This window comes from Pogona vitticeps, chromosome 9, assembly GCF_051106095.1.
Source record: "Pogona vitticeps strain Pit_001003342236 chromosome 9, PviZW2.1, whole genome shotgun sequence".
Taxonomy (NCBI): domain Eukaryota; kingdom Metazoa; phylum Chordata; class Lepidosauria; order Squamata; family Agamidae; genus Pogona; species Pogona vitticeps.
The window spans coordinates 21,563,599-21,576,604 of record NC_135791.1 but is presented as its reverse complement, the minus strand read 5'-3'; the positions used below and the strand labels follow the sequence as shown (position 1 = coordinate 21,576,604).

Below are 13,006 nucleotides of genomic sequence, written 5' to 3'. Positions count from 1 at the left end.
GGGCAAATGAAATACAGTGGTGCTCTGCTATACGCTTACCCCGCATGACGTCGAAATCACTTAACGATGACATTTTTGCGGTCGCTAGCGCAATCGCAAAAGGATGGTTCCTATGGGGGAAATCCGCATTACGTTGATTAGGAGCCTGCTTCGCGAACCGTTTGTTCGCTATAAAATTATTTTTTCCAATTCCGTAAAATGGCTTCCCTCTGCAAAATGGCTTCCCTCCCTTCTCAAAATGGCTGCTTTCTGGAGGGAAGCTTCACATTACAGCGATTTTGAACAGCTAATCGGTTCTCTATGGGCAATCTTCGCTGGATGATGAGGTATTTCCCCCATTGGAATGCATTGACCGGTTTTCAGTGCATTCCAATGGTTTTTTCGCTTGACGACAATATCGCTTAACAGCAATTTTCCTTGAACAGATCACCGTCGTCAAGCGGGGAACCACTGTAAAAGTCTTCTACGGACATATGAAGCTGCCTCGTACTGCCAGACCCTTGTTCTCACTAGCCCACCCTTCCTACATCTATTATTTGAGATCTTTAGCTGCAGAAATTTTCAGGGCAGAACGAAACTAGGAACTTAACAAATGGAAAATATTTGCTGCGCTGTTCCCGTATAGCCTTTCCTGCCCATATAACTGGAAGCTATTCATGTTGATGATAATGATGAACTGTTATTATAGTTAAAACTTGTAGCGAGCTGTAATTATTAATACATTCATGGTTATTACAGCGAGCTGTTATAATTCTAAATCGTCACAGGCATTAGTGATGTCTTGGCAGTCTGGAGGGAAGGACCCTGATGTATCTCTGGTGGGAAACAGTTCTAAAGTGAGGGGGCCACCACCAAGAAGGCTTGACTCCTTGTAGAAGCCTTCTTTGACTCTCCTGGCATGGCCACCCGCAATAACAAGACTTGGAAGGACTGGGTGGAATAAGCAGTAGATTATGTGTTGTGTGAAGAAAATACTTTCTGCATGTGATTGGTGTGTTGGTGTGTGCATCTGCCTGCCTGTCCATCTGTCCTTCTCCCCTTAGAATCATCAGCACTGCCCACCGAGTTTAACTTCTAGTCTTCGAAGAATCAAAGTGGGAGAGAGAAAATGGGGATCTACTGAGAAATCTTAATCAGGGTTCCCTGGGACATCGTTTGCTCAAAGGCCCACTGACTCACCGTTTAAGGACATGGTGACCGTTCTGATCTCCCGGTTTTGTGGGCGGGCCACACGACACTCCATCCGTCTGTTGCACGGATTTCTCTGTCTGGAAACCCAACGAGCCTGTTTCTCAAGCAATGCAAGGCTTTGGGGAGTGACAATGGGGAGTGGTTGGTATCCAGGTATTGTATCTGGGTTGGAACCAGACAGGGTGGTGTGCTTGTTGTCTCTTCTTCTTCTTCTTCTTCTTCTTCTTCTTCTTCTTCTTCTTCTTCTTCTTCTTCTTCTTCTTCTTCTTCTTCTTCTTCTTCTTCTTCTTCTTCTTCTTCTTCTTCTTCTTCTTCTTCTTCTTCTTCTTCTTCTTCACCACTCTGTCTGTATCCCACAGGGCATCTGTCTGCAAAAATCTGCCTATGCGGACATCTTCTTACGTCCAGCCCAAAAAGAATTTATAAAAGAAAAGGGGAAAAAAACAACTATAATGGAGCGATATCATGAGAACTTGTCTAGACATGGCCCTTGGATCTGTTTTCACTAGCCATAGGCCCTACTAAGAAATTATAATTAGTTATGGAAATATAGCACAAGAACACTTTGAGATTATGCCAACAGATCTGTATGTACAGGATTTAGAAAGAAATGTAGTTCCAGGGTAGATTATTGGTTCATTGAATCTGGGGACAGATTGATCCATCTCAATGCAGGGAAGACCATTTCTAGCCCTCCAGATATTGTGGGACTGTGGTACCTTTCTTTCCTCCCCATTGGCTGTATTTAGGACTTGGGAAGTTTCTTTTCTTTTGGACTACAACCCCCAGAATTCCACAGTGGGGCTGCCTCTGGTCATGCTGGCTGAGGGAATTCTGGGAGTTTCAATAAAAATAAGGAGCGGTTCTGAGCAGAGCGTCCTGCGGTAAACAAGAATAAAGGTTTTCTACAGCCCTGCTGCATTAAAACGAAGGTGCTTGGTTGCTTGCCCAGTGATAGGAAGACAGTGGTTTCCAACTTTGGGTAATCCAGGTGTTCTTGGACTGCAATTCCCAGAAGTCTTCACCACCAGCTGTGCTGGCCAGGGCTTCTGGGAGCTGCAGTCCAAGAACACCTGGGTTACTCAAAATTGGAGTCTTCTCATCTTCTCAGTGAATATCAATGGCCTGAACACACCAAAAAAAAAAAAAGGAATTATGTTTTTTCACGAATGCAAAAAACAATAACGGACATAATTTGTCTTCAAGAAATGCACATTAAAAGACAACATTACAAATATCTGATCTATCCAAAGGTTGGCAAACTCTACTATTTGGCAGGAGTACAAAAGAAAAGAGGGGTAGCTTTATACGTGAAGGAAACGCTAAATTCTAAATATAGTTACCCAAATGAAGAAGGGAGAAAATGGTAGAAATAATAGTAAACCAAAGAGAGATAGATAGATAGAGAGAGAGATTTTGATGATAGTAATATATGCACCTAATAGCAAACAAGAAAAATTCTATTGCAAGCTATATAAAACAACATTGGAAAAAGAATATCAAAACATATGTATATTAGGAGACTTCAATGCAATTGCAGATGAGAAATCTGACCACAAAAGTGGTAAAAAGGGGGGAACCAGGAAGGAAAAAACTCCCCAAAATCTTCTTTCAGATGGCAGAAGAACTAGGATGACAAGACATATGGAGAGAAATAAATACTAAAAATTCTCAATTTACTTTCTACTATAACAGGAATAAATCCTTATCAAGAATAGATATGATTTGGCTATCCTCGGAATTAAAAACTGAAATACAGGAAGTAGAAATGGAAATCAATACATGGGCAGACCATAATCCAATGAAAATGTGGTGGAAAGGAGGGGTGGAAAAAGCCAAGATGGACTTTAAAGCTGGGAATACTGAAGGACAAAGAATTTGTGGAAAGAACTAAAAAAAGAAATGGAACTTTTCTTCAAAGAAACTAAAAGAGAGGAAACAACCCTCCAAATGATTTGGGATACAGCTAAAGCGTATTTCAGAGGATTAGCCATATCGTCTATAGCTCAAAGAAACAAAGAGAAAAAACAACTTACAAAACTGAAGGAAAAACTTAAGAAACTAGAACTATAAAAAGAACCATAGCTATGGACTTTGGCAAAAAAATTATAAATGCAATTGAAACAATTTATAACAAACAAACAGCCAAAGCAATGGTAAATGGTGAATTGACAGTAAATATTAATTTTTAAAAAAGGTACTAGACAGGGATGTCCACTCTCTCCATTATTATTCATATTAACTTTGGAAGTACTGTATTAAACAGGAATGTGAGGAGTGATCCAGAAATTAAAGGCACTAAAATGAAGGATGAAAATTACAAGCATTCGCGAATGACTTGGTGTTCATTTTGGAAGATCCGCTAAAAACAATATTGAAACTTCTGGGGAAGTAGCGAGATTGAAGATAAATAAATAAAAAATGAAAGCCATAGTGAAAAATCTAACAGCCAAAGAAAAAAGTCAATTCTCAGAGAGATAAGACCTACAAATAGCTAAGAAAGTTAAATACAGTACCTAGGAATATTTCTAACTGCTAGATGTGTAACTATAAAAGACAACTATATAAAACTATTTAATCAAATAAAAATGGACTTAGAAAAAATGGAAAAATCTACAACTATCACTATTAGGAAGGATTGCAACAATTAAAATAAACATCCTGCCAAAACTTGTTGTTGTTGTTGTTTAGTCGTGTCTGGTCCAGGGGGTCACGAAGAGTCGGACACGACTTAACGACTAAACAACAACAAATGTATTGTAGATGTATCAAAAAAAAATGACTATACGCGGAACCCAGGGGGACACAATGTTAAAAAAGTATGGACAGACTTTGTAAATAATAATAATAAAAATAAAACATATCTGGAATCATTCTCTGTGTGAATCTGAATCCCTCGGGTTAAACAGCAACATATTTTTTCCAGCTGGGCTGTAATTAAGTTCATAGTCCTCTTTGGAGGTAGGGCTGAAGTACTGCTGACCTCATGCTCTCTCTTCTGTTGTTTCTGCCGAAACTTTGCTTCCTTCTCAAGTTTCGAAGAAATAAGCTGACAACCTGGTTTCGTGCACTCTGGCCATGCCGGCCAACTCTAACCACTAACCCTCACTCTCTCCTGCAGCTGGTAACATCATCTATGGATCCAGACCCCTTGAGATTTTGTCTTTCCCCTTGATTTCATTTCCCCCCCTCCACACCTGCCCAGTCCTTTTTCTTGTGCCAACTTTAAGAAGAACAAACATTATTTCAGGCCATTCAGCTTCTGGCAGTAAAGAGTTGCATAAAGACAGATATGGGTGGAAGGGGAGCTAACTTCAGGAAACCAGTTGACGTTTCTGGTTTTGAGACTCAACTGCTCTGTTTCCTGTAGCTTCTTTCGGGTCAATGTTGATCGTCAACAAAATGCAAACCCTCCGGATTCAGGAAGACGTACATAGGTTGCATGAGGATATGTTTAAAAATATGAGTTATGTGTTACCTTGATGCCCCATCTTTTCTCCACAAAGAGAGTATATATTGGCCCTTCTCCGTTGGCCATGCCTTCGCATCAACCCTATGAGGTTAGTCAGGCTGAGAGATTTAAAAAACCCTGTAATATAACAACGGTACCACTTCGGAGACTTCATTAGAAGGCAAGATTTTTCTGGAAAAGGCAGTAATGCTGGAAAAAGTGGAAGGCTGCAGGAAAAGAGGAAGTGCAAATACGAGATGGATTAATTCCCTAAAAGGAAACTACAAAGTGGAGTTTACAAGAGCTGAGCAGATTTTGAAGATTTTGGAGATTGGGATTATCATTTTAGGACTGTAGAGTAAGGAGGGACGCTGTGATTCATCAAGTCCAGCACTTGTCAAGGAGACACAGTGGAGAATCGAACTCGCAGCCTCTGACCTAAACCACTGAGCCATCTAACTACTGCTCATTTTACAGAGTAACCCTAAGTGGGAGGCAAAGACACACAACAACAAGGAGAAAACAACTCAAGTTGGCCTGAGGTCACCCTGTGAGTTTTATGGCTGAGTATGGAATATCTCTTGGGCCACATTGTTTGGCTTCTTGATTGAACTACGGGCCCCTTTACAACCTGAGAAAATGCTGTACATCATGCCAGTATATTAGGAAAAAGGGAGGACGCCATGCTGGCTTTCTTATGTACTATATAAAGATTCCTCCACGCATAGACCAAGCATAGATGGAAGTGGCCAAAAAGGCTTTAATACACACGATTTTGCTGCATTTTTTAAAATTAAAAACCCTGCTCTTTGTTGTGGCATCATCAGGACCACATCAAATGGGACTGTTCCTGAGCTGTGTGTTATTGTGCATGAAAGAGTTGTGGGTGTGGAGTGGAGAGAGAGAACAAGAAAATGGGTATGTTGCTCTTTTATGTGTGGGCAGTACTGTTTTGACTGTATGAATCACTGAGTGTATATTGGTCTGTAGGTGATTCTTAAATTGGGAGGAAGACCGCAAGGGGTGAGAATTAGGAGACTGGAATTCTATCTATCTATCTATCTATCTATCTATCTATCTATCTATCTATCTATCTATCTATCTATCTATCTATCTATCTATCTATCTATCTATCTATCTATCTATCTATCTATCTATCTATCTATCTATCTATCTATCTATCGATCTATCTATCGATCTATCGATCTATCGGTCTATCGGTCTGTCTGTCTGTCTGTCTGTCTGTCTGTCTGTCTATGTCCGTCCGTCCGTCCGTCCGTCCGTCCCTCTCTCTCTCTCTCTCTCTCTCTCTCTCTCTGTCTGTCTTTCTGTCTGTCTATGTCCGTCCGTCCGTCCGTCCGTCCGTCCGTCCATCCATCCATCCATCCCTCTCTCTCTCTCTCTGTCTGTCTGTCTGTCTTTCTGTCTGTCTTTCTGTCTGTCTATGTCCGTCCGTCCGTCCGTCCGTCCGTCCGTCCGTCCGTCCGTCCGTCCGTCCGTCCGTCCGTCTCTCTCTCTCTCTCTCTCTCTCTCTCTCTCTCTCTCTCTCTATCTATCTATCTATCTATCTATCTATCTATCTATCTATCTGGTTTATTTTTGACCACTCCTGTGCTTTAGCAGATGCATGTATATACTGTGTACCATCAAGTCAATTCTGACTTATGGTGACCCTTTCCAGGGTTTTCGAGGTAGAGAACAGAATAGAAATGGTTGACCGTTCCCTTCTTCCGGGGGGTGTCCTGGGACTGTGCAGCTGGCCCAAGGCCACCCAGGCTGGCTTTTCTCCCTGGAGGCCCAGTGGGGAATCGAACTCCCAAACTCTGGCTCCACAGCCAGATACCTAAACCCCTGTGCTAGCCAGCCCACTGTTGGACTTGTAGATATCGGAAATCAATCCCTTCCCTCCCCATATTGAAAGGATTCCTGTCCTAGTGTTTCCAAATTAAACAACTATAGAAAACACAGCAGGAGAGCAAGCTGGGGCTTACTGGTCATTTGACAATCTGGTCAACGGTAGAACCGGAGAGTCCCTTTCTTTCTTTTTCCTAATGGCGCAGTATCATATTGAAGAGGCAAAGTTTCTCTGAGCGCACACCGAGTGTATTTCCCTCACCACTTCGGAATGCAGCCAGTCAGAGTTTAGAGGTCATGTTTCTCCACTAGAAGGAGTGGCTCTAAATATCTCCTTCCACCCTTCTGTCTCAGTCATTACGAGATGTAACTGTCAGGAGAAAAAGAGGGCAGGAAAACTTCCTACCGAGGAAACCGCCTCCTACAGCCTCAGCCCTTTTTTGGTCCCTTCAGCCTCCACCTCTGGACCACCAGACGTCCTTCAAAATGTTGCAGTCTTGGGACCCTTAAGTCTCCCAGCACTGCTAACTCCCAGTTTCTCTTGAACATCACCAACATCTGCACTCTGCCCTTGAGCCAGGTCCTCTTCCTCCAGGAAACCTCACCGGTTGGATCCCTGCCTGCCCCAGGCTTTTATTCCAATAGGCTGACTTGGAGCAGCTACTCCAACTTTTTTTTTTTTTTTTTTTTGCTGGTAGGGAGTAAGAACCATCTCAGATTCTTCCTCCAGCACCTTCGAAAACTACTCTTTTGGACTACTCATAACCTAAGCCAGCCTGGCTTAAAGGTCCTGACAGCTGGGGAGCCTGGGTGTTGTAGTCCAGGAAAAAAAAATTTCTCTCGATTTCTGTGTCCTTTTAGCCCTTAATGATGAAATCATCGGGGGCTTGGATTTTCCTGGTTTCCCTTTTTTAAAAAAAGTTAGGGACTAACCAGCGTGAGTTCCCCTTCCGTGCCAGTTTCTTTACGCTCTTCCCCCTCGGCTTTCAGGCTCTGATGTCAGCGGCTTTGCATTTTTTTTAAATTTTATTTTCCCCTCCCCTAGAATCAAAGGTTGTAAAACTTGTTTGAACACCGGGCAAAAGGGGGAAAAACAACAGGACCAGAAGCGGAGCGAGCCCAGCCAAAAGCGCCTGGCGGTCGGTGGCGGCCGGGGAAGGTCTTTCCCCCCCCCCCGCAAGCCCCGAGCGCTTAAGAAGCCGATCCCTCCACCAGGTGAGTGACAGCTGTCGATCACCGCGGCTTAGGCTGAGCTAAGAAAGAGGGGGAGAGGCAGGACACCGCCGGCGACAGCCCAGAAGGAGGGCGGGGAGAGGGAGGAGGAGGGAGATCGGGCCAAGAAGGAACAAGAAGGGTGCTGGGGACATCATCATCATCATCCTCCCGGTGACATCCCAAAGGGGAGCAAGTGGGATCTGCTGGAGAGGTTGGTTTGAGTTGGTTCTGAAATTGATCGCTCCACGCCTGTTTTTCCTGGGACTGACTGGAGATTTTTGCCCCCTCCACCCCAACTTGTTAAGACACGGGTGTATACTTGCACGTCAGCAACTGGACAGCCACGCCAAGCCAGAAGGGAGAAAACCTGGAAGATCTTCTTGGGAAGTGCACGTTAGAGGTGATGACCTTGAACTCTCAGGGAACGGTGTGTGGGGGTGTCTTTGTTGGTCTGGGGGGGTTGTCATCGCATCCCAGTGGGAGGACAGGTGGCTAGACAGGACAAGAATATTTGGGGGGGGGGTGCAGGATGATCCATGTTGGGATGTTTTGGTCATCTTTCATGCGTGGTGGGTGTTGGGGGGGGCAGAGAGCTTCAAGGCATCTGAGATGGACTCCCCCCTCCTCAGAATCTAAAGTGATGGATAAATGGAACTGTCGGAAATGAAATTATTTTTTAAAATGCGATTATTTGAACCAAAAACTCCCAAAGGTCCACCAAAGCCGGGGGTGGGGGGGGAAGAGAGACTGCAGCAGGCAAAGGGTTTGGAGAAACCTCCAAGGGCGGGGGAAATTAAAAGCCAGCCTTGTGGCTTGCTAAAATGATCCAGAGAAATTCCACAGGGATTTAGGGACCTTTAGAGTGTTGCTAAGGCTTGTAAGCAAGAGATCCTTTATTTAAAAACAAAGCTAGAAAACAGTTATATTTGCATGCTGAACAAGGCCTGGTTTGGGTTCTTTCCAATAAAGGAACTTTTCTGAACAAGAGGGCATGTCCGGGAAAAGCTGGGATCTTGTTGTTTGTGCGTCACCCCTTTTGTGGGGCCAAGGCGATGTTTGGCAGGGTGAAAAAGAACAGAAGCGGTGGCAGGTACAGAGCGAGAGAGAGAGAGAGGAGGAGGTCACCACGGGTCTTGCACCATCAGGAAGTGAATTTGGAGCCTCACTCCAAGTGCATTTTCCCCCGCTTGTGTTCAAGGAAGCCTTCGATCTGGGCTTCATTCTCTGCCTCTTTCTTGCTCAACTGGTTTCGGGGGAAAAAGGCCATCAAAGTTGCTCCCTTCCATCGCTTGTTTATGGGATGCCAGAATGGTTTGCTAAACCGGTCCGAAAAGTGTAGCAACGGAGTGTGTGTGTGTGTGTGTGTGTGTGTGTGTGTGTGTGTGTGTCCCACCTGGGCATCTGTTTGTGGAAAAACTCTGCATAAAACTTTTTTTTTGCAAAGTATTTAAAAATAATAATAATAATAATAATAATAATAATAATAATAATAATAATAATAATAATAATAATAATAATAATAATAATAATAATAATAATAATAATAATAATTTATTGTCATTGTAAGTATATACACAGTATACCATACAACGAAATTCACATTTAGATTTCTTTCCAGTTCTTTCTGAAGGCTGAGGGGAGATTAAACCCTTCCTTCATCTCCTCGGGATAGCACTGTGAGGCTAAATTTTAAGAGACCATTTTGCTCACATGGGAGCCATTGTGGTGGGGGGGTTGGAGCCCCCAGACTATTTATTTAATGTCTTCATTTAAAATATTTTTACCCCATACCTTTCTCCTTAAAAGGACACAAGGTGGCTTACCTCATTAAAAGGACAGTATGTGAAAGCTAAATATAAGCGTGCAAATATTTAAAAAGAATTAAGCAGGTATTATATGAAAAATGGTAAATAAAATCAGTACTAAAAAAACACATGTAAAAGCAACAGAGCACAACAATCCAGCTTGTGAGGCCTGGGTTTGAATGGCGACCTTTTCTTCCTTTTCCAGTTTCGTACCAGGTTGCAAAAGGTCGCCATTCGAACCCAGGCCTCACAAGCTGGATTGTTGTGCTCTGTTGCCTTTACATGTGTTTTTAGTACTTATTTTATTTACTGCTTATAATAGAATACTTGCTTAATTCTTTTTAAATATTTCAGATATTTTATGTATATTTGTTTCAGAGAAACAAATATACATAAAATTAAAATGAAAAGATTTGACATTGCTAGTATTGAGATCCAATAAGGCATAGCACTGGGGCTCCAGAGGCCTGTGTTCAAATCCCCACTTGGTCATGGAAACTCATTGGCGGTAGCAAGGTTAAACCATTCCATGAACATCTCATATACCATGGAAACCCTGTTAGGGGTCATCATAAATTGAACACAACTTGATGTCATGTACCGCGTACACACATGATTTGCCCAGAGTCACCATCTACCCACTTTCTCATCTGCTGAGTTGTGTGTGTGATTGACACATAAATCTGTGTCTCTCACTATGAAACCTTTAGCTGGAGCATCATGTAGAACAGTGGTCTCCAACCTTGGGCCTCCAGATGTTCTTGGACTACAACTCCCAGAAGCCTTCACCAGCACCTCTGCTGGCCAGGATTTCTGGGAGTTGAAGTCCAAGAACATCTGGAGGCCCAAGGTTGGAGACCACTGATGTAGAAGATGGAGGGAGACCTCCAACTGCCGTATGTCAATTCCATAGTCAGTGACATCCAACAGTCTAAAAGGTGTCTGTGTTTCATTTAGGCTGCAGGTTTAGCAAAGACCATTGACTATTTCTGATACAACTGTTAAGTCGAAATCGCTTTTGGGAAGAGCTGGCTGGGTAGCTCAGTGGTTTAGGTATCCGGCTGGGGAACTCGAGATTTTTGAGATCCGGTCCCCAGCGTGCCTCTTATGAGCAGAGCCAGCCTACGAAGCCTCGGGCAAGCTGCACCGTCCTAGGAGGCCCCCAAAAGATAGGAACAGTAAACCATTTCTGAGTATTCTCTCCCTGGAAAACTCTTTTAAAAAAGAAGGTTGTCGTAAGTCAGAACTGACTTGGTGGTCCGTAATGGTTAATATTTATTCACGTGATACAAGCTGTTCAGTTGTGGACTGCCTCAGAGGGATGGTGGCTTTCTTTCTTTTTCTGGATTTGCAGGACGCTTAATGAAGAACCAAAACGTGGAAAACGCACAGAATCTTGCTCTCTTCCCCTGCATGGCCACTTAATTTCTCAGGCAGCCCTACCAGTTAAAGATCCGATCCGGGCAAGGGAGATTTTTTTTTGGACTACAGCTCCCAGAATCCCCCTACCTGCTGTGGATGTGCAGATGGCATTTGTATTCCAAAACGACAACCTTTTCCAAGGCCTATCAGTGGTGGTTCAACAGCAGAAAGCTGGACTAGATGGGGGTGGATTTCTATAACCTTCCGTGTATTTTCCAGACCATAATTCTCCATCTGACTTCACCTCTGGCTATACTAGCTACAGCCTTGGGAGGCTGCGGGGCAGAAATTCTGAAGGCTCAGAGTTACCCAGTTCTGAACATAGATTAGAAGTGCTGGATAGGCTCAGTGGTTAGGCATCTGTCGTGAGTTCGATTCCCCACTGTGCCTTCTTGACAGGGCTGGACTTGATGATCCATAGGGCTTCTTCCAGCTCCGCAGTTGTTGTTGTTGTTGTTGTTGTTGTTGTTGTTGTTGGTGTTGGTGTTGGTGGTGGTGGTGGTGGTGGTGGTGGTGGTGATGTTACAGGTCTTGACTAACTCTTTGATTTTGCTTATAAATCCATGGCTGATAGGTGCTATCTTTTTAAAAAAATATTCATTCTTCTCTCTACCTCAAAAGAATACCTACTTCAGATTCTCCTGGCAGTGACGTCTCTATGCCTCACCTAAAAATCAAGGTTTTACAATTCAGAAAACCAGAGTCATTCACATGCAAAGGTATACATATTTTGAACGATGGGGAAACCCATTCATAAAAGCACTGTGTTGACCATGATTTCTTGTGCAAGGTGACAATGAGGATAGGAAGTGAAACAAGCCGCCTGATTAATACTTTGTACCAGGGATGTTGTCAAGTCTTTAAGTCCAAGTACTGAGTCTGAGTCTTTGGTATTAATGACTGAGTCTTACTTTTGACCCAACTCCGGGAGGCAGTGGAAGACAGGAGGGCCTGGTGTGCTCTGGTCCATTGGTTACGAAGAGTCGGAAATGACTTAACGACTAAACAACAACAACTGAGTATTAACCCCAAGTCCGAGTCCCTATTAAAAACAAGCTTCCCCCCCCCCAGGAAAAAAGGAGGGGTGGGTCGTGGATTCCAGCTCACGAGTAGAGCCTGAATCATGGGGGGGTGGAAACTGAGTTGAGTCACTGACACAATATAAGTCCGACTTAACAGCGAGTCCCGCTACTTGAGACTTCATCCTTGCTTAAGTGCTCAGATATGGCAAAATATATTTGAGTTGAGATGATGGGTTTCAGATTTTTGTGAAAGGCAATGGGCCAAAGATTCGTAGCAAGGTTAAAATGCTCACTGCAGGATAAACTGATGACAAGATGTACCATACTTTTTCCGTGTAATAAGACGCCCCCATTTTTCTAATCCAAAATTAAGAAATCTAAGTGGGGCTTAGCAAGTGTAAGGGGAAAGGGATCAAAGTGCTGCAGGATTGCAGGATCGCTTTGATCCCTGCTTTCCCCTCCACTTGTTTTTGTTCTCTCCTCAGCTTATTTCAGTGTACAAGACGACCCTCAATTTTTAGTCTAAAGATTTTAGACAAAAGTATTGTCTTATACATGGAAAAATACGGTAAGTGTGTTTGGGGAGGGAAGTCAGACATCCAAGAGAATTCCTTGGGATTTCTTTCTTCATATGAATCTCTGTAGATTTTCACATGGGGGCAAGGATTCAGAGGCTCTGGCCCGCAAGCCTAATGTCGCTTACAAGAATGGTGTGTGCATGTGTTTCCTGTCTGACCTCTTGGCTCATCCCTCTGCCTTATTTTCCTCTGGCATGTAAAATCTCTACCTCTGCTCGAGAGCTAAAAGGTTTTCTCCTCTGAAAGTCTCTTATCTCGAATCACTGGTTTCTTGTAGTCTCTACTTGTCGTCTTCTCCTTCTACAGCAGTGGTTCTCAACCCTGAGTCTTCTAGAAATCGTGGCCACCACAGCTGGTAGTGAAGGCTTCTGGGAACCCAAGGTTGGGACCCCCTGTTCTAGAAGCTTTGGAAAAACATAATTATAACTGGGTGGGGGAATGGGGTGTTGTTGGTAGGGATGAGAATAA

The 13,006-nt window shown here is 43.4% G+C and overlaps 1 protein-coding gene across 3 annotated transcripts in view; it reads left to right on the top strand.

The window, feature by feature from the left end:
* Positions 1-7,593: 7,593 nt before the first annotated feature.
* PHLDB3 (pleckstrin homology like domain family B member 3) overlaps positions 7,594-13,006 on the top strand; it is a 38,934-nt gene continuing 33,521 nt past the window's right edge. Inside the window, exons 1-2 of one of the 3 annotated variants that reach the window (XM_020812807.3) lie at positions 7,600-7,711; positions 8,017-8,111. The gene's annotated coding sequence lies outside the window, so the exon portion shown is untranslated. Of the gene's footprint in view, positions 7,712-7,820; positions 8,112-13,006 lie in introns of those variants that run through there. The other 2 variants (XM_020812808.3, XM_020812811.3) reach the window with 2 other exon arrangements.